Here is a 22,901-nt window from a genome sequence, read left to right on the forward strand (position 1 = left end):
CACAGAGCCACGTAAGTGCGCATCGGCCTCAAATCCCACGGAAGGAGCTCTGGACTATAAGAGGAGGAACGATGGCAGAGGAAGCCGAGAGAGGACCGGGCCCGGGTATATTGTTTTACCTTTGCTTTCAGTTTAACGGCAGTCTCCGTGAGGAGCTGTCGTCCGTTTGTTTTGGTTTAGACGGCAGTCTCTGTGAGGAGCTGCCGTCCCTGTTATTAATGAATAATTTAAACCTGCGTCGGTTCTCCGCCTCCTTCTTCCTGGCGGCCAAAGGGCCGTGAACTTCATTACAACCACATTTTCAGATTTTACCACATTCTCACTCGTTATTTACTGGTTTATTTTTTGGATTCTGTTTTTGTCTTATATGCTTTCTGGAACCGTTCTTTATCAGACTAAAACCCTGTCGCCATGGTCAACTTCTTTCTGCGTCTCAAGTCTGTTGACTACATGGCGAGCTAACGGGACAAACTAGTTACAACAGGAAAGCAGTCCATACAGAGGTAATCGGTCAGCTGGTAAGTGCTAAAAGGAAAGGCGTCATACCGCCCTGTTCGTTTAAAAAATGAAATGCAACCATACGTACATGTATCTCTAGCTACATAATTTGCTGTCTACAGAAACATATATAGGACTACATTTTTTAGAGCCTTGTTGGGTGTTTCCCTGTACTGGCTTGCAGCTGGAAGGGCACCCGCTGCATAAAGCAAATACTGAAATTGTTGGCAGTTCATTCGGCTGTGCCAGCCCCTGATAACTAGGTACTAAGCCAAAGGAAAATGAATGAATACATGTTTAAATTTACATGAAATAAAATTTTTTTCTGTTTAAATTTGTCTGGATTCCATAAACATTTTGGTATTGTTGGTTTCACCAAGGACCCTTGAATTTCTTGATTAGCTGACATGTTGATAATAAAATCTAAAAACTTCCAGCCAATCAGATGCAAAGTCAAATGCCAGGATGAGGAGTTTGTCGCTCACCCTGCATTGCAGATTTGTCATGCAATAGATGGATGGGAAGGATAAGATTATTTTGCTGAGAACAGCTTTTCTGCAACCCCTCCATGACCCAGGTGTGCACACTGTTTGGTTTGGCACGCAGACCGTCGTCCACGCACATAACCACAAAGTCACTTTTGTGCAATGTCACATTTTCACTGCATTGGTACTCTTTGGAGAGGTATATTAACTCCTTAATGATATTTTTCCTAAATGTCATCTATCATACCAAAAGAGCAGAAAGCAATTTTATCTGCAAATGAAGCCATTGGATTTGGATGGTGTGAAATATTACACACTATGATACAATTTAGAACCAGCCCTTGGAGGGCTGTATTTTCAATTTCTGACATGGCAAATTGAGCCTGGAATTAAGATAAAAGGGAAAGAAAATGGAAACGTCAGTCTGACAAGTTGGGAATTTAATTATTGTAGACAGACGCCAGCAAATATAAATGTGCATGTTAACGAACTGCTTAAGTAAATTTAGATCTTTGGTGAAGAAGAAGCTGCTTCTGAAGTAGGTTTGTTTGAATGCATTTTCTAATTCATCTACATCACATTATATAAGTCTCAGGTTTGAGAATATCATCATTGTGTCAATGCGGGTAAAATGAGCTGGAATATTTACACAGGATGGATGTACTGCATAAACCACCTGACAACTTGAATCCCTTGGAATCTGTTATTAAACATTCATGTTTTAATGGCATACATTACATGTCTTTTATATTCAGTCTTCTCCAAATTTCTGAATCTTTGCAAATTATTATTATTCAAATGTAAATAACAGAAACATAACAGTAAAATAACTGAAATGTGCTAGCAGCTCATTAGACCATCCCAGACTCAATGTAAATTTGTGCTTCAACCTACATTTTTGCTAAATATGTTGCTACTGGTAAAATTTGCTGCATGTTTCACATGACAAATCCATCTAAAGGATGCTGTCTACATTTTTGCAAATCTGATATATGTTACTTACATTTGTTATGTGTTTCAGAAACACATCCTTCTTGCACGCCTCCATGAGATGGCAGGGTTTGTTGTACAGATTATCTATACCAGTGAACCACTGACATAAACCCAACTAATAGTGTTTCAAAAGTACACTGCCACCACATAGTTTTACCTTAATTTTACAATGCTTTCATTTATTTTCTGGAACTGTGCTTCACCGGATAACATCTTACACTGTACTAATCTGTAGGTTCTTATACTGTTATGTACAGAACATGACAAACGCTGACAGATTATTGTTTCACTTTTGTTTGACTATATAAAACGGCAATAAAAGTCACATTGCCAAGCTTTTCAACAATTTTGAGGAAGAAACCAGAAAGCATAAATAAATGGAAAACGCGTATGAGTTGTAGAAAACATTACAAGGGGTTATACTTGCTGTATTTGTTGCTCGGACTATAAAAGGTGAAGCCAGACTCATATTCAATGCTTGTTTACCAAGTCAACAAGCATGCCAGTGAGCAAATTCTACTTGTTTGTGTATATATTTATTGTATATTATTTATTGATTAATTTTTTCATTTTGTTCTTCATTTTTTTTGGTACTATACTATTTGTACTTTGCATTTGCAGTGAAAAAAATTCACTTCTCCTTAAGACTACTAATTCATATTCCAACCCAGGCTCATTCTGAAAATGTACCGCTATATACATTTCAGAAGAGTGGCAAATACATGCCAGGAGCTCATTTTTTTTGCAGTTTTTGTAATATTCTAGCGCAAATCCAGGCTGCTGTGGACAGACTGACTGACTTAATGAATGACTGATTGAATGACTGATCGACTGACTCGCCCTCCTCCTTCCCTAAACCCAATCAGTAACAGTAGCACCGTATGACCCACCCACCCACTTCCCTAAACCCAACCGACAACTTTGAAAAGCAATCCATAAAAAGAAAATCCCTCGCCTAATTTTTACCACGATGCTTCTGTTTTCGTCTTACCCATTTTCTGGAACCGTTCTTCGCCAGACATGAATCCCATCATCATGGTCACCTCCTCTCTGCGTCTCAAATCCACCGATGTTCATGGCGAGCTAACTGGACAAACTGGTAACATCTGGAAAGCCATCAATACAAAGGCAAGCAGTAAGCTGGTAAGCACGAAAAGGAGCGATATTATACCGCCCCGTTTTGTTCTTTTTAAAAAACGAAATGCATCCATATACTTCTGGCTACACGATCTCTGGAAATGTATATAGGGGTACGTTTTCAGAATGAGCCTATGTTGTCAGGGTTCTGCCACTCTGGTCATGTAAATTCTTGTTTTGGTGGCAGAGTCCGGACACTAGTCATGTCTAGTCCTGTTGTGCTCGGCTCGAGTTTTCTTGGGTCGAGCACTTGTTTCTGTCAATGTGTGTGTCTCCGCGTGGGCTCTCCGTGCCTCCGACGCGCGCGCTCTTGTACTAGTGATTGTGTTTGTTCTGTCAGCATCTCGCTGCTTCATTCTCGGCGCCTCAGTCTAGTTGGTTTCAGTTTTGGTTGGCGCTGAGATGAGGCATGCTCGTTGCTTATGTGTGAGCGCACGGTAAGGTGTTTATCTATCGTGTGCTCATGTCTTGCTTCTCTTGTCAAAGCACGTGGCTCGTTGTTTACATTGTGGTCACGTGCTTTTGTTGTGTGCTTCATTGATGTTTGTATTGTCATGAACACGCAGTTAATGAGTTCTCTCATTGGCTGCGTGTTCTAGTCTCGTTTTATGTGAGCGCATGGCTTGTGTTGTCTCTCTGTGTCATGCGCTCTCCCGTCTATCGTCTAGTCCCACCCTCCTTGTTAACTCATTATTAGTTTGTCATGTTCACCTATTTGTGTCAATTTACTTTTGCTTTATAATCCCCTCATGTTTTCTGTCCTGTGCCAGTTCGTCGTCAATATTACTCTGCCTTGTTGTCCTGGCAGCCCTGTCAGGTTTGTTTTTTCCTTTTTATTCATGTTTTCCCCCTCGGGGTAGTTTTGTTTTGCCTTTAATTTTTATTTGTATTTTATAATTAATCCTACATTTTCTGCAATTGGGTCCTCGCTCCTTTTCCCCCACCACAACCGTGACATATGTTGTCATATTTTATTGAGTGTTGATTTGTGCTGGTCTCTGGATAGCTTAGGCCTTTTGCAGATAAATGTATATGATGGTTAAACCCACATTTGTGATACACAATTCTGAAATTGCTTGGTGGTTATAAATGAATATTAAAAATTGATATTTATTGTTTTTACATGATATCAATTTTTACTTTTAGATTTAATTTTTCAATGTTTAAACGTTTAAAATGAATTTTCTCTTAATTCTTATGCAGCTAAACTATAAACACAATTTTATTGTTAAGTTTAGTTAAATATTTAACATTTCTAAAGATGAATGCCCATTTTATACATTTTACATTGTAATTATATGTGGTGTCAGATCACGGCAGCATTTAAACAACTTATTTTCCTTTTTTATTAATGTAATGGTTGTACTACATTTATCAGAGTAAATATAAAATGATAATCACTTGTTTATTATCTTATTTCATATTTTTATGTTTCATCATTGTAGTGTAAAACAAAAACTTCTTTTTTTCCAGTGTATTGAATGTGTTGCATACAAATGTTGTAGATTAAGGAGGAGTCTTGAGCTGTTTGCTTAGTGTTTCCTACACCTCACGTCAGTTTTCCTACACCAGGGAATTTTGTGAATAACCGCTGAAATGGCAGGCTTATACGGATCTGCTTCCCCCAGCGTGATGCGACTCATTCAAGCACTGCTTAGCCTTTCTCCTCTTCTATCGACTGCGCTCCGGCTTGTCTGAATTTCAAATGGGCTTCAGGGGTGAAAAACGTGTGCGTTCAGTCAGATGCTCCTAAATCTGTTTGGCTGAGGTTATGTAACAACAGAGCTGAGACCCTGAGGAGAGTTAAATCACACACTCTCAATGCAAATGCTGGAGGAAAAGCATCACTGATACACATGGCTGCTTTGACAGCAAAACGCAAGGGCTGGCTTATGTGTGTGTGTGAGTGCATCTTTGCACATTCCAGATATGTACACTGCTTGTGTCAGTGTTTTTTAGACTTTGGGGGTAGTTGTGATGGCAGGACTTCAGAGATTAATGTGAATGCCAATTGACACTATACACAATCAATGTGTATATATTTGCTAAATTCGCTTTGGTTAAAATAATATTGTTGGTAGTTACATTGAGGAGACAATCAGTATAGACCTTTTTCTTAGAACGCAAAATTACCCATTGGGATTTGCATGTATGTGCAAGGAGAATGCTAAGAACTTTCGGTCGGCAGCTGATGTGTATAATTAGTCACATTTGGACAGCTTTGAAACAATGTTTTAATCTATTTTACCTGCTTTTATCATCTTTGAACTAATACTGTTGTCGATCAGCACCACCTCCTGGATTGATCATTTAAAAAAATAACATCTAATAGGATGGAAAACAACTGCTGTGAGGCATTTCCTTTCGTTGTGAGATTGCATCTTCTGCAGTTTGAATGAAGACTCGTTATCGCTAAAGTCAACAGTTTCTCTTTCTTTCAAATATGTAACCAGCCAGCCCAAACAAATGTAATTCACAAAAATGTTTGATACACATACGTAGCCTACTGTACTGTCCCACTGACACACTGATTTAATAACTTTGAAAAGTAAAAAAAAAGTGACATTTTAAAATGACAGAAAAACACAGACCGTGGTAAAACCAACACACTAAATTAAACCCAAACAGCTCGCGATTAGAATGAACGTGCAAATCAGCCAGTAGAGTATCAGTAACAGACTTTTATTAGTCATTGTTGTAAATTTCATGACTTACATACCTGTTAAGTTTCATTCCAGTAATCTGGTGTGCTCTGATGCAGTGAAGTATTGTTTGTGTATATGTGCAGGCCTGTGCAGTGGGGGGATGGGGGGGGGGTGCTGAAGAGCGGTGTTGTCGCGCGCATTCAAATCAGCGGCGTTGTTGCGCGCGTACTCTAAGGGGGAGTGGGGGGGTGCGCACGTACTCAAGAACGGTGTTGTCGTGCGCGTACTCAAGGGCAGTGTGTACACATTGTATTTCTGATGGCAGAAATGTGAGCTGTGAGAACATTTTTCTCTCGCGCAAATCTGACAGATTATAAGGGCTTTAACACACACATTTCAAAGTTGTGTGTCACAAAAACACTCCGTAATCCATTCAAAACGCTTTTGAAACCCATTTTCGAAGCACAAATTACCTGTTGTAAACACTGTAAACGGAAGTTCTAAACATTCTACCGGAAGACGCTGGTTGTTATGGCGCCCTCCATGCAGCTGCCAAGAAAAAGGTCTATAGCTTATATATATATATATATATATATATATATATATATATATATATATATATTTTTTTTTTTTTTTTTTTTCTTTTATGCAAATTAATGATGAGCACTTCAAAATACGATTGCTTGCCAATTGCATTTTTATTATCTCATTTATACTTTTTGATACAGTGTTAGTTTAGTAAGTTTAGCTTAGCTTTAGTTTAGCATGTTGTAGTTTTATAAATTGTATTCAATTGTTTCTCTGAGAAATATTTATCGTCAAATAGCTTTAAATTAGATCTAATAGCATTTAAATATTTTATTAGATTTAAAATTTATTTATTTTATTTTATTTTTTACATATGGAATTACCAGAATATTCTATGGGTGCATGTCCACCGAAGTGTTTTAGTGCACTGAAATGCCAGCTCTGAGAACTTCTGCAGTACTTTGTTTAACTCATTTCAATACATTTCATTTCACTTCATACATTTTAGTTTGGTTTTATTTTATTAAGAAGACACCCCAGAAGATGGGTTAAGTATATTGTAGCTCTTGTTCAGCTTGAAAAAAAGCTTATGAAATTTCTTTCTTTTTTTCTGTATCAAAAATGTACCGAACATTGACTATGTTTACATGGACATCAGTAATCAAATTATTTGCCTTAGGGCCTACTCACACTATGCAATCCGTACCGTGCCCAGGCCCGTTTCCCGGATCGTTTCAGAAGTGTGAGTGCGCTGAATCGGGCTCAAGCATGGTTTACTTGGCCGGCCCTGGCCCGGTTGGGAGAGGTGTGCCTGAGCGCGGTTCACTTGGGCTTTGGCACGATACGCTTGTGTGTGAGTTCAAAACGCGCCAAAGCCCAAAACTGAAAGCGAGACGTGACTTTTAAGGGGCTGTTTCATATGGATTTATTAATCTTTCTTACTGTTCAGTGAACGCAAACTGCCGTAGTTTATTAAAGACGAGAACTCCTCACAGCACGACAGCTGCGCGGCTTCAGCAGACCTCCTCATTCCTGCAGCACGAAAGCTTTATGATTGTTTATGAGCGCAAGAAGTGGCGGATCTGTACGGCGAAAAATCTGACTGCGTGTCACCGCATCCCTAAGGACTGTTTGGCAAAATATTTGACTGCATGTCACTGCATATCAAACGACTGACACGATATAACTAGAGAAATCTCCACTGTGCTGCTGAGTGAGAGAGCGCTTCTCACTGAACAGCGCAGCAGCGATGACGTTAGTGTGCCGAGGCCCATTTGTGGTGTGAGTGCAGGCCGTCGGGGGAGACAGGAGGGGGGACAAGCGTGCTTTGGCCCGGTTCGAGGCAACTGTACCTAGTGTGAGTACGGCCTTAATCTGAATAAGACAATAATCTGATTAAGGTGTTTACATGAGTTTCTTTTTTAATGTTTCTTTCATGATCCTGTTTTACATGTTATAACACATAATACAGTTAACATCATTGCGTCACCACGCTATCCACATTTTCTCCAGAGTTTCATGTAATTTTGGGTGTTTCATTTTTAATTTGTCGACTTTAACTGCAGTTTGGCACTTTCACTTTAATTCAGTAACATTTCATGCATGCCCCAGGATAAACAAGATATTGGATGCGAATATGAACTGCTGGAAAAGTGTTGTTTTAAGGGAATTTGATATTGCAAACCACATGGAAAAAAAAGAAACTCAGCATTTCGTGATGCAGATGTCTGTGTCAGTGTCAAACAGTCTTGTGTGTATAGACTATCCTGGCGCAAAATGCGGCATAAATCCTTGATGATTGTAATAGTTTGGTTAGGGTGTTTACACGTATGTACTGCGCTTCAAAAATATGACAAACATTGGCATACTCCATATTAATCTGATTTTGTTTAGTTCGATTATGACCAATCAGATTAAGTTATTCAAAAACCGCTATTTACATGGTAGCCTCTTAATCAGAGTATTATCTTAATCGCATTAAAATCAGATTTTTAACCCGCTCTTCACTTTCAGATTGTCAGAGGGCCCGTGGCGGCCAGCGGTGCCCCTGTATGCATGTATGTGAAGGAAGGAATACTTATTTGTTCATTCATTATTTATTTGTTATAGCATGCAGTTTTGAATGAAAAGTTATGCCAGCAGAATAAAGCCTACAGTCAAGTCTACACTCCTGTTCACTCTTTGTTTCTGAAAATATCTTCGTAAAATACCCCCTAGCACATTTAAATTAAATTCATTACAGATTTTTATACAAGTCTGCTGTTCATTTGTGTGTTAAAATGGGTTGTAAGTTAATCATCGTGTAGCTTAAACCCCCTTTTCCCAGTCTCAGGGAAAAGCTTTGCTGACTTCATAAGCCATTGCTTTTAAAGGACAGCTTGGCTGCTGGGGGTTTTCAGAGCAACACTCACCTAATTACAGAGCTTGTCTTGGCCAAATGCTCCAATATGGCACAATAAATGTCCGACTGCTTTTGTGGCATTCTGTCATAACAGTTTGTTCACCAATGACTGCAGGTTGAACTGGACGGCAAGCTGGGTAGAGCAGATCAATGAGTCCTTATATGGCATTTTTGTACTTTATGTTTTGGTCATATCCACCTTTTTCCTATGATCCATGAATTTTTGTAAAAACTGTAAAAAATGACTGAAATGTTTTAAAAGATCTGGGTACAGTGAAGTGCATAAATCTCACAGTTCAATCATCGTAAAATTAAAAGGCAACACACTGAATTTTATTTTTTTAATCAGATTTACTTTTTTTAAGGTAAGTGGTTGCAAACAATTTATATGGAGTGAATTTAAACATATAAAGTTGAACATTACTAAAATAAAATTGTTTGTTTAATCTAACTGATATAAATTGTTTGCAACCACTTATAAAATGTTAGTAAATCCAATAAATAATCTTTTTTTAGTCTAATATAATTTACAGATGACTTTGAGCAGCCAGATAACTAAAAAAACAGACACATATAATCATATATGTGTATTATAGACATATATTTGAGACATATGACATTACTGTACAGCATCGGTTCCCAACAGGGGGTGTTGGCTAACAAGGGAGACTCAGCGAGTTTTGTGGGGGGTCTCGTCATATTTAAAATTTTCTTGCAGTGAATAATTTGGAAAACGATCATGTTGCCTCAGTTAATTTTATTCACTGGCCGACAAAAAATGGCAAAATTTGTAATTTTCATAAAAAAGTCTCACTGATTCACCTTCAGCAAAAAAAAAAAAAGTCAGATGTATGTGGAATCACACGCATATTCTCTTTGTACATCGAATTAACGTGAAACTGAGTGCACGTTACAAGTGGGAGAGTGTAGCTGAGGCGGTTAACACAGTGGGGTCTGAACATCACACTGTGAGTGAATTAAAAAAGAAATGCTCCAATGTAAAGGTGCAGGTTAAGAGGAGAACAGTGGCACACTGTGGGCGACACTTTACTGTCTGGAGTAGTATCAGTGTCTGTGGGAGACATATTTATTAGAGGAACACTTTGTTAGTGCAGTATAGCAGCACCCTTTCGCTCTTATCAGCGCCACCGGCATTTCAGCTGCCCAATCGCCCACTCTACAACTAACGGAGTGCGAGAATGGGCATCATTGTATCTGCGCTCTTGGTCAGTTTGTGGATTGTTAAGGGGGGTTAACAGCCACTTCTTTAATAGATGACCGCAGTCTCCTGATATGCAGTTAAATAGTTACACTCAATAAAAAAAATAAATGATTTTTAAAATAAAACTTAGCTGGAAAATATCTTTAAATACATCACTCACCAAGAAGTCACTAATCGCGCACATTGCCACCTTGGAGCCTCCTCGCTGTTGTATACATTTGCAAATGCAAATATGTTCTAAATCACATATTGTGTCAATTAACCCATTTGATCAATGATAAATGAATAGCAATGCTTTTCACATGTGTTGGTGCGATACTTTGTAGTGTGCAATTTAACAAAATTGCCTCTAGGAGGTGCCAATGGAAATAAAAACAAACACACACAAGAAATGCACGTATGCCAGACATGAAGTTGGCGTGGACCAATGCACATTCTCACGTTAATTATTGTTAGTAAATCCAAACGTGAGCGTGAAACCTGGCGTACGCAAAGTTTTTGTGTATACTCAGTGTTGATACATGAGGCCCCTGCTGTTTTGCTTTTATATTTTACATTAGGCTATTATTTGGCTTAAACAAATTCAGATATAGTAATAAACATACTGTTTGTTTGAAAACATCATCTTTCATCCTTACTGCAAACGTATATCGGCAATAATATCATTACATGTAGAGATGACCTTATGCAATATCTTCCGGGGGAAAAGGGGTCTCAGGCAAAAAAAAAGTTGAGATCTGCTGTACAGTATATGGAATACAAAGAGAAAATAATCTGGAGAAACAAAAAACTGAATTAAGTAGATGTTCAAGATAAGCCACAGTTATTATTGTGGTAGTTGTTTTCATGACGGACAATAATAAAACATAAAGACAAATGTATCTTTACAGTTTTCACTATGAAGATGGATTATTTGTAGCACAGCCTTAAGATCCGAAGATATTTGTTTAAGTTTTTTATCAAACCATAAAGGTAACCCATAATAAAAGCAGTAAGTGCAGTAGTCACGTGTGGAAAAATTAGTGTAGAGGTTGCGTACATTGCAAAGTACACGTTATTGATAACTAGCTGCAACCTCATGTTGATGTATGCATTTAATATCTCAACTCTTGTCATAGTGTCTTTTGAGTCCAGACAATTTACGAAAGCGTGTCTGAGGAAGAGCGCTTACCCAGCCAGCCAGGCCGTGTTTTGTTTTATGTGTGTTGTTCATGTACACACTGTAGTGAGTGCTTGCGTCTGGTTGGGTGTCTCATCACTGTTTTGCCCACACATCTTCTCAGACAGACAGATGGCCCAGTGCAGCGCGAACATTTTTGACAGACTCATAAATACGGGCTCAGGGAAACGCCAACAGACTCAATTTGTTTTCTGAGCAGAAACCTTCAAACCACCTTTCGCTGTCACCACGCTGAGAGGGATTATGAGTTTCCTTCAGCATCGCCTCCCTCAGCCCTGCGTCTGCATCCACTGATATGTGATCAGTTTTCCTTACCAGGCATCCGTGCCAGAAATGCTGTTTTCCTGAGTCAGTTTGCATAATTTATATGGATCTGAGGCAGAAGTGTAAGGGGATGTTGCATTTTAATGTTATTGTTTTAAATGAACTGTAGAAATATAGAGGCTGCAACAAACAATTATTTCAAAAAATGATTAAATTAATGACGATAAAGAATTATTTATCGACTGCTGATTAGGGATGCACCGATACCATTTTTTGGAACTGATTCGATCCCTACACCAAAATTTTGAGTATTGACCAATACAGTTTTGATCCTGATACTTTGCCAATTAAAAAAAAAAAAAAATAAAAAAATTTAAGCATAATACAGTTTCTATAATTCTTGTGATAAACTCAAATAATATATCTTCTTTAGTAAAAAAACAGACCTATAGGCCTACTTATGTGACGGACGGCACAATCGAACTAAAAACATGATATTTGAGCATACATTATTTGAGCATTCATTATGACATTGATCTGTTGTGGTCCAGCTTATGTTTCCTTATTTAATATTAATAATAAGTTTTTCTTTGAAATCTGTAATAGGCTACCACTACTGACCCTAATCAAAACACAAACTGGTCTGTTAGAATATTGATAAAAATAAAATTACAATAAAATATTCACAGTTTAGAGTAGCCTATATTAGACTAAATAATTTTCTGTTGATGACAATCCATATTGCGCCCATCAGTTTCACTTTTATTAGTTTAATCAACTACATTGACCAAAATGAGCCAGGCTTTACAAACTATTCACAGCATTGAAAGTATTCCTCTCGGTAGAATAAACTCAGTTGGAAGGATGAGAGAACAAAAACTTAATATTACAGAATAATTTTACGGAGCAGCGCACGTCACATCTGCGCAGCCGGATGTGTGAATGAAGCGATTGATGCAACACTAAGATTGATGCCCTCCGATTGTCACGGTTTCAGGAAGGATGAGGGAGCGAGGACTCAAGTGCAAACACAGGATGATTTATTGATAATAAAAATAAAACAAAAGAACAACAAAAACCACCCGAGGGGGAAAAACATAACTATGACACAAGCAGACAAAACAAACTTGGCTGGGTTGGCAAGGCAAGACAAGAACAAGAGCAGGAACACATGGGGAGTTTAGACGACGAACTGGCACAGGACATCAGACATGAGGAGAATATAAGGAGGAGAAAATTACCGCAAACAGATGAACATAATTAACTAATAATGCGTTAACAAGGAGGGTGGGACTTGACAATAGACGGGAGAGCGCATGACACAGAGACAACACAAGCCATGCGCTCACATAAAACAGGACATAAACATGCAGCCAATAAGAGAACTCATTAACCACGCGTTCATGACAACACAAGCACGACACTGAAGCACACAACAAAAGCACTTGACCACAATGTAAACACAGAGCCACTTGCTTTGACAACAGACGCAAGACACAAGCACATAATAGATAAACACCTTACCATGCGCTCACACATAAGCAACGCGCATGCTTCATCTCATCGCCAACAAAAACTGAAACCAACTAGACGGAGGCGCCGAGAATGAAGCAGCGCGATGCTGACAGAACAAACACTAGTACAAAAGCGCGCGGGTCCGAGGCATGCACAGCCCGCGCGGCCGCATCAAGCGCACGCTCTGCGCACACCTACGGGGAGAGACACACAATGACAGAAACAAGTGCTCGACCCAAGAAAACTCGAGCCGAGCGCAACAGGACAGGACTAGACATGACTAGTGTCCGGACTCTTCCACCAAAACAAGAATTTACATGACCAGAGTGGCAGAACCCTGACACCGATATCTGCGGACACTTTCAAAACTGCAGCACAAAGGGAAGAAATGAGGGCGTTGAGGATCTGTCCAATGTATTATTGAACCTTTTCTAATTAAAAATTTCAGGTAGGCCTATTTTGTGTGTAAAGAGCAAGTAATAACCCTCTCTACTCCAGTGTTGTGAATCCGAACTGCTAATCAGTGCAACATGATTTAAAACAGCAATAAACTCCTTGTTGCAGGTCAAAATGAAATCATTTAATGCAAAGCTAAAAGCATTTCTCCATTTTATATTAACAGGAACAAATGGTCTTGATGAAAGTTTTTCGTGCTGTCATGAACGTGACACGCGGATTAATTGTGAATGAACAATGATTGACAGGCGCGACGACTGGAATCGCTAAATTGAACATGAATTTAACCACTTAAATATAAATCTGTGCTTCACATTAAACTATAGAATGGCTTTAGAATATTTGGGATATAGTAGGCCTATGTGACAACGTTCTAGTGTCTTATAGTAGGCTATTTTTATGGTTTCTATTGGCCGATACCTGATAAAATCCCAATAAAAATCCCTACTACTGATTATTTATTAAGTGCTGTGTTTGGAAGCTGTAGGGAGGTGGGTGCCATTTTATTTCTAAAACCCTGTTTTCTCTTGTTTATGTTTAGTTAGGGAGTTAGTACATTTCTGTTATTTTAATTTTACGTTGTCAGTTCAAAAGTAGATAAAAGACTTGTAGAAAATGACTAAAGCCATTCACCGTAAAGCCAGAGTTTTCAGGTAACAGCTTTTGCCACATCTACACACTTTGAGCATGAGATGTTTTAACGTTATTAATTCCTTCATTTGTCATTTGGCATACTTCAATTGTCAAGATGCTGTCAGTCGTGCAACTGGCACCTCGTTCAACATCACAAAAGAGCATGCATTCACGAAGATTAAACTAATATTGCAGCTCATGAAGAGACTGTCATTGCTATTACAGTTTTTCTCCATTGGTTTGGCTCATTTCTTGAAACAGAAATTACATTCTCAAAACAACATGGCCAAACCTCTAAACCGCTTGGCAATTGTTCACAACAGAATTGAATTTCTCATTCATTTCATCAAATTGCAAATGTCTAAGTACATCTTTGCAAATGACAAAGCATTTTGGGGGCACTGACTGTTTAAATTCAAAGGAAATTTAGTTTTGACACATGAGTGAACTGTTTTAGGAAAGGTATGAGCTATTTCAGGTGAACCATGGTGTTGTGCCGAACCATCCACATTATTTTGGCAAAAGCACCAAGAGTGTTGAGAATGTCCGGTCTGTTTCAAAAAATGAGCCAAAGTAATTGAGAAGGATATTTGCCATATTGGTGGCACTGACTTTCTATATGGAAAAGGAATTTAGTTTTGATGCATGACTGAACTGTTTTGGGAGAGATATGAACTTTTGGAGCTATAGTGTTGTGCTAAACTGTAACACTGTTTTGCCAAATGATCTGAATGAGATGAGAATTTAGGGAATGTAATTTCTGTTTCAAGAAATGAGCCAAACCAATGGAGGAAAGCTGTAAGATGATGTGTGCTGATGTTTGTCAATATCATCTGTGTAATATCAGACACCACCCGTGAGAACACCAAAGTTATTATCTAGGGTGCTCCGAAATTTGTTAATTTCAAAAAGTTATTTTCGAGCCCTAGTGCATGGGAAACAACATTCTGTATAAAGAAAAGTGACAAGTTTTTACCTGACTGAAGTCCTGAATTGCTGAATTTGTAGAACATCCACAACATTATTATCAGATGCTTTCTTAACTGCAGTTTTCTCAGTGCTGTTTTTTGTTTTGTTGTGTTGTTGCTCTTGAAAACTGCACAGCATTATAATTATTTAAATTTCTTTAAATGGTAGAATTCAGTCATTTGAAAAATCTAAGCACAAGTGAAATATTACTAATAAATGAAGCACTGTGCTTCATAACGTAAACAGCGCAACCAGTGCTCCATCCATCATGGTCAGCCAAAGCCTTATGACGAGAGCATCAGATATCTGGTTCCATAGTCTTTGTCAGTGAGGATTTCTTTGAGTCTTCAGCACTGAGAGGCTCTGAAGAGATCTGAAGCTCAGAGTAACTGTTCTAGATCATATAACAGAGGGTAAATAAGATCACAAGACTTATCGACAGTGTCATCTGGACCACTCAAGAAACAGTCCCAGTCTTTTCATGCTAGAATTACGTAATCTCTTCGGCGTACATGTGAAGAAACAAAAGAGGAGTTTTTGCCTCAAAGAAAAGTGCTATGAAGTCACAGGACTAGTCGATCCTGAAGGACAAGAACAGAGCATGTACATATAAAAAACCAAGACATGCATTCATGCTTTTTTAAACTTTTATGATGAATATAATCCAAGCAGCAAATCTGCATAATAGAATGATTCTGAGCGATTATGTGAAACTGAAGAGGAATAATATTACTGAAAATTCAGCTTTAGGTTTTAAATAGTTTTTTTTTTAAGTTGTAAATTTAAATTACAATTTACAACATTAGCCTTTACTGTATTCTTGATCAAATAAATGCAGCCTTGCTGAGCAAGAGAGTTACCCTCTCAAACTTTATATAAAGTTTTTACATGTTGTGACCGGTGACCAATAGTTAATTATTTACTTCCCCTACTTACAATCCCTATCGGTCCTAGGACTTGTTTAAGCAAGCATTAAACAAAACACCTTGTTTTGGGTTTTACATTAATGTATATTGGAAAGTTTTATGTTTATAATTGTAAATAAATGTAAACCCTTTTTTTTTAGCATATTCAAACAAGAAATGGAACAGTATTGACATACCATTAAACACCTAGTAGCCTAAAGACTGATGTTTCAACTCCTGTAATTTGTGCTTGATTGATTGATATTTCCTTTTTATTTGCCCTCTCGTTTTCCACTTATTTCATATGCGTTTGCATTTGCATTTGTTTAAAATTTAACTATAATGGTAGAGACTGTATTCTGTTTTATTTGTATTGTAAATCTTTTGTTGTTGTTGCAATAAATAAATAATCAGGCCATGTGATCGGTCATCATAAATGCTGTAACTTTAAACTATGAATTTTTCGTCTGGCTTGATGGCTCCATTTTCAACTCCTCCCCCGCCTGCGCTCGGCTTATCTCGTTGATAGCCGGCGTTCGACTTGAACCATAGCTCCAGCCGAAGTTGAAAATGGAGCTGTCAAGCTGGACACTTCGGGGCTCAAATTATAACAGAATATAACAGAAATATAACAGAATACAGTCTCTACAAACTAGTTCATTTTTAAATTATGAATTATGAATTTAATATTTAACAAATGCATGAGAAAAATAGTGGCGACGCAGTAGGTAGTGCTGTCGCCTCACAGCAAGAAGGTCGCTAGGTCGCTGGTTCAAACCTCGGCTCAGTTGGCGTTTCTGTGTGGAGTTTGCATGTTTTCCCTGCATTCGCATGGGTTTCTTTCGGGTGCTCCGGTTTCCCCCAGTCTTTGTGTGTGTGTGGATGTTTCCCAGAGATGAATGCGGCTGGAAGGGCATGTGCTGCGTAAAAACGTGCTGGATAAGTTGGCGGTTCATTCCGCTGTGGTGACCCCGGATTAATAAAGGGACTAAGCCGACAAGGGGCGATGCAGTGGTGCAGTAGGTAGTGCTGTCGCCTCACAGCAAGAAGGTCGCTGGTTCGATCCTCGGCTCAGTTGCCGTTTCTGTGTGGAGTTTGCATGTTCTCCCTGCGTTTGCAAAAAGCTTGCTGGATAAGTTGGCGGTTCATTCTGCTGTGGCGACCCCGGATTAATAAAGGGACTAAGCTGACAAGAAAATGAATGAATTGATGAATATAGTATTGTAAACCCCAAAACAAGGTGGCTTGATCAAGTATTAAACAATGATTAAGATCATTTTGGATAATGAAAGCATTTTCAAAAAAGCACTTTAATCCAAAAGATTGAACAAAAGGACATTCCCAAAGTAAGTAAGCTACACTTTAAGTAGAAATTTCTCAATAAGAGCAGGTACATCAATGTCACTTTTCAAGAGTTCACTCTTAGCTGATGATTGATTATAAAGCTTGTTTGGCATGCTGTCCTGGGAGAGAGCCCTGAGCTCATAAGGTCCTCGAGCCTGGGGCTCCCTCTCGTTTGCAAGGCGAGAGGAGAGTTTGAGCTCAGGTAGATCTCGAGAACTCCCCTGCTGTAGTAACTAATGAACAGATAACAATCGCTCTTAAGAGATAACTACTTAATAGGAGCATGTCTATGGTGCTGTTGTGGATTAGTCAATTAACTTAAGTTGCATGTTTTTGGACAGTGAGAGGAAACCGGGGGAAACCCACATGAGCACAGGGACAACGTGTAAACTTCGCACAGAAACGTCGGCTGGCTTGGTAAGGACTAGAACCAGTGATGTTCTTGCTGTAAGGCAACAGTGCTAACCACTGGGCCACCGTGCAACCCATCTAGGAAAGGAGGAGGAGTAGGGGTGGAAGGGGGATTCTTAAAAATTAAAATGTCTGTCATATGAAACTTAGGGTATTTATAGTGGCTTAGGAAACGTCTGATTGGTGAATCATAAATTGAATAATGCAGGGCCGCCTGCAAGCAATCATAAGCACGTGATAATCTCGAAATGTGTTTATAAATAAACTTCACTTATAACCTGTGTATAAACGGCGAGACAGGATTTAAAAAAAAAAAAATATATATATATATATATATATATATATATATATATATATATATATATATATATATATATATATATATATATATATATATATATATATTATAATCATACAAATATTTTTTTCAAATTTTTTAATAAAATACGTCTTTAACTTAATTTGTTAAGAAAGCTTTACAGGGGTGTCAGGATCAATATTGATAATATTTTATTACAAGTCTGTAAGACTTACTTGAGTTAATATTCGGGTTGTTCACTAAAATATATCATTTAAATCATTTATGGAGCTGAGTGCAGTAAATAGTCTGTATAAAAAAGTTCGAAAATAAACCTACAAACAATTAAGAGGGTATGAAAACTTGTTTGTTTTGAAATTTGTGAATCAGAAGTTGTTCAATTATAAACCCAAAACACACGTGGTTGTTGTCATGTGGTGGCCAATTGTGTTATATATGTGACGTCATCGCAGCTCCAGTAGTCGCTCTTTAGATTCTGCACCAACTGAATTGATTGTCTGATCTTGGAGCGCTGTCACAGTACTTTGATGCCACATGTGACAGTCACGTGGCATCAGCGCAGCGTCAATCCGGATGACATTTCTAGCCAGCATGCACCACTTTAAGACAGATTTCGATCGGTCTGCGGATCGCTGCATGAAGTCTAACGCATGAACCTTATGTTTTGTCATGTGATTCCTTTCAATCCTTTGTTCTGTTCTTTTTGCCATTTGTTAATGTTTATTAGTTCCACCTGTGTCTCACCCCTGTTTGTTATAAGTTCAATCGGTCATGTATTTATAGCCCTAAATGTGTTTAGCTCTTTATAATGTATTGTCACCGTTCTTCGTCCTGCCTGTGTGTCTATGGTCCAGTTCCTGATTTAAGTGATGTTGTAAATAAATATATATGCGTTTTGATAAATCTTGTTTCCCTGCTAAGAGTACAACTATGTCACTTCAGAAAATTATATTAAGATTTTTCTAATTTGTATTAATATTACAGACAACAGTGTTGTTAAAGATCCCCATTTATGGATCAGTAATAACGCTAAACATGTATTACAGTATGCTTGCAAGGACACTAGTTGATCATGTTACTTTATAAAGAAACACAATGGGCCTGTAGTCCACTATTGTTGTTTTGGTTGTCAAATTCTTGCAAATGCATTCGACTGAATACATAATACACACAATTTTCCCATAATTACATTTTCACACTTTACAGGAAGATGATAAACGATTGTTTTCAGAATCTATTTGAAACTCACAACTCGCTGTTGTCGTGTTAATGCCATTTGAAAGGCTTCTGGTTTTATTTTCGTGTAAATGTTCCCTTTCTAAATGCTGCCCTCGATCTAATCCATAACAGGCTGCTCTGTGTAAGGAAGCCACATGTGTGCCCAAATATGTGCTTCAGGCTGTTCACCTGTACCCTGATAGCCATAGAGAATCCATAACGTCACGCTCTTATTATCAAATCGCAGCGGATCGCCCGCAGTCACACAATAAATCAAAGACAAAATGAGAAAAGGGATCCAGAGAGAATAAAAAAGGAGGTAACTGTTACTGTCATCAAAGGGTCCCGGTGGGCTCCTCAGGGGAAATCAGAGTCCTGGTCCTCTGTGCAAGATGTACAGTGTGTCTCTAATGAGCTGCCACAGGTCCAACTCCACCTGTGCCTACAGAATAGACGGCCTTCATTACTGAGGTTAAGCGCTGGCTGGTAAAAAGCCCATTTCTGAGTTAACCTGCTCGCACGGGCACCTCTTTGATATGCCAGCCAGAGGCGAAGGATCGGACGAGTGGAGATTTGCTCTTTGGTTTCTGCCATGCTATGCGGGTACATTCGGGTCTGAGGGAATATTAAGTTTGCCACGTCATATAGATGCTAATGCATGAGATGGTCTGCTTAAGGGCTTTGAGATGAACCTATCTGAAATACAACGATGAATTATGCAGCAGATATTAGGGAGTCGTTTTAATTATTAAAAATGAAGCCACAACGTGCGTTTATGGGATGACTATATTCAGTAATATGTTAAGTCGTGATAATGAACATGCATGACATGTTATTATTATACTGTATTATCAGATTGGCTTGTTATTGGATAAATGTACTGTAAATATGTGAAGAATTGCTATTTACTTAGCTATTTATTTTGACACAAGTATTTTCACATACTAATTTTGCATACCACATGCAAGATATTGGCACTGTTCTCCTTTATTGACCTCTTTATAATAAAGCTTAATTTGTTAACATTAAGTAATGTAGACTGGTGATAACCACTGTACTTGCAAATCATATAATAATCATAGATGATGTTAATTTCTTAGTTAATTTATTTCAATTCATGTTTATTTCTGTAGCGCTTTTACTATGTAGATTGTGTCAAAGCAGCTTAACAAAGAAGTTCTAGTAAATTGAAACTGTGTCAGTCCAGTTTTCAGAGTTGAAGATCAGTTTAGTTCAGTGTGGTTTAATTAATGGTTAGTAACTAAATTAAAGTAATGTTTTTTATTTATTTAATGGAGTTAAACTAATAAAGTGCAGTTGTACTAACTAAATTACCATAGCTTTTGTGAGAGATTCTGCTATTTGGCACTGTTGAAGTTTATGCATTAACTAATGTTTACTAAAGAAACCTCTTTGTAAAGTGTTATTTTCAACCTAGGCTCATTTTGATTACCTAGCTTTATACATTTTTAGAGAGAGCAAAATACGTCACAGTAGCAGACCCGTGCACAGGGGGGGTGGCCTGGTGGCTAGAGCCACTGCCCCTCTGCCCTTTACGATCGCCAACCCCCAAATTTTATATACAGCAAATACACATGATATGCAATTCTTTTTGTTACTATAACTGTTACATTTTTTTGCAGCTTTTGTCAAATTTGTGGTTATCCATATATTTTTATAAAAGCTTCAGCAGTGGGTAAATTTCATATACGTATGCCTATAGTGAAGACTTTAATTTTATTTGGTAATGAATGTGTTGGATGACTCAGTCTCACTCCTAACTGTAGTACTCTTGTCACATGGGTGGAATGACTACTAGCTGGCAAGACTTGCTTGTTTGATTGTAATTAAACATGGCTCATAACAGGTGGTCTGTAATTTGGATGGAAGATTTGTTGAAGGAGTTTACGTTTGCTTTCTTTACCAAGTGCAAACACACTATTAGGCTTAAGGATTTTGTTTTGAATTTTTACATTTTTTTTTTACAGTAAATAGACAAAAATGTAAAACAATAAAATAAAATGAACTGCAACCTAAATTTTGAATTTGTATTTAAATATAATAGAGTTTTATATTATATGCAAGTCATTTGGTTGTCAATTTTCAGGCTGATGATATCCTGACAATCAAAAGAGTGTGTGAAAATGGCAAAATTTGCTGTGTGTAAAGAAAATGTGTGGAATTACTTTGTGGGATTATAACAAAACTGCATAAAACTCTGTATTGTCTAAAACTTTTGATTACAACTAATCTATAAATGTTAATACAATTTAATAATATTCAGAAAGTTTTAAAATATAAATTTAATCTTCAGAAGTTAGGTAAATAGGATGCTAATTTGAGTAACGTGCATTCTGTAAATGACAGAAAACAATCAGTGTAATTATAACATTTTTCTAAGAGGAAATCTTAATTTTATCTTCTGAATTTAGTTAACAAGAATGTTAATTTGAAGATGAGTTTTATTTATGACTATTTTTAGCCCCCCTTTAAAATCATTTTTATTTTTTCAGTATTTCCCAAATGATGTTTAACAGAGTAAGGACATTTTCACAATATGTCTGGTAATATTTTTTCTTTGGGAGAAAGTCTTATTTGCTTAATTTCGGCTAGATGAAAAGCAGTTTTTAATAAATAAAAAAATCATTTTTAGGTCCAAATTATTAGCCAAGTTAAGTTTTACATTTTTTCGATCCTCTACAGAACAAACCATCTTTATACAATAACTTGCCTAATTACCCTATCCTGGGGTGCGTTTTCTGAAAACTATGGTTAGCCAGCTAAAGTCGCATGTTGCATTGTTACAAACATAGTTCGTCAATTTGGAGTTTGCCGAATCCATTGTTGTAAAAAATATAATTTGCACAAAGAAGTTATGGGGTTCTACTCTAAAGAAGTTGCTACTCCACCTCGTTTAGAGCATCCTTATGGGCTTTTTACGTTATAACTAACATGGTTCAAATGATGGATCTGCGACAGAGAAACTACGGGTTTTGGGAAACACTCATCACTACATCATTCTTTTCCCAAACAATGCATCGTTCTATGATAGTTCAGCCATGAGTTATGTCATTTTTTGTAAACGCACCCCTGCCTAGTTAACCTAATTAATCCAGTCAAGCCTTTAAATGTCACTTTAAGCTGTATAGAAGTGTCTTGAAAAATATCTAGTAAAATATTATTTACTGTCATCATGGCAAAGATAAAATAGATCAGTTATTAGAAATGAGTTATTAAAACTGTTATGTTTAGAAATGTGTTGGAAAAATCTTCTCCGTCAAAAAATAAATAAATAAACGGGGGCTAATAATTCTGACCTCAACTGTGTATATGTATGAATGTTTAGCAATTTTCAGCAGTATTGCTGTAATTAAAAGCATACTTCAAATAACACATACAATTTATTCTTTTATTTACTTTTCCAGTCCCCAATGTTTTTACTGTGTTTCCATGTGCCATCACTCTGTTTGTCTCCTCTCCCACTGATTCATGGCCATTTATCCTCCCTCATTTTCCTCTCCTGTTTGTTTTCCCTCTCCTGCTCTCTTTGTTTTGCCTGAGCTTCCGTGTGTTAAATATCCCCCATGGATTAAACCTCTCAGTGTGTGTGTGTGCACGCGCATGTGTGAGAGCTTGGATAACTGGATGCGCATGTAGGTGGGTGTGCTGTATGTCGTTATGGATGGCTCTCCTGGGAGTCTTTATACTCTACCAGTGTGGTTTAGCGGGAGGTGTGTAGTGGAATAGAGGTTTCAGGAACGGGTGAGGCACTACCACA

General features: G+C 37.7%; 1 protein-coding gene and 1 long non-coding RNA gene across 2 annotated transcripts in view; one reads left to right on the forward strand and one right to left on the reverse strand.

The window, feature by feature from the left end:
* Positions 1-22,901, forward strand: part of LOC147832200 (uncharacterized) — a 241,579-nt gene that overhangs the window by 136,813 nt on the left and 81,865 nt on the right. The gene's annotated exons all lie outside the window — the stretch shown is intronic.
* Positions 6,378-9,910, reverse strand: LOC147839141 (uncharacterized). The gene is made up of 2 exons (XR_015518349.1): positions 6,658-9,910; positions 6,378-6,597 (listed from the first exon to the last, which is right to left on the reverse strand). It is a non-coding gene; the product is annotated as an uncharacterized LOC147839141 (long non-coding RNA).

This window comes from Danio rerio, chromosome 20, assembly GCF_052040795.2.
Source record: "Danio rerio strain M-AB ecotype USA chromosome 20, GRCz13ab, whole genome shotgun sequence".
Lineage (NCBI taxonomy): Eukaryota > Metazoa > Chordata > Actinopteri > Cypriniformes > Danionidae > Danio > Danio rerio.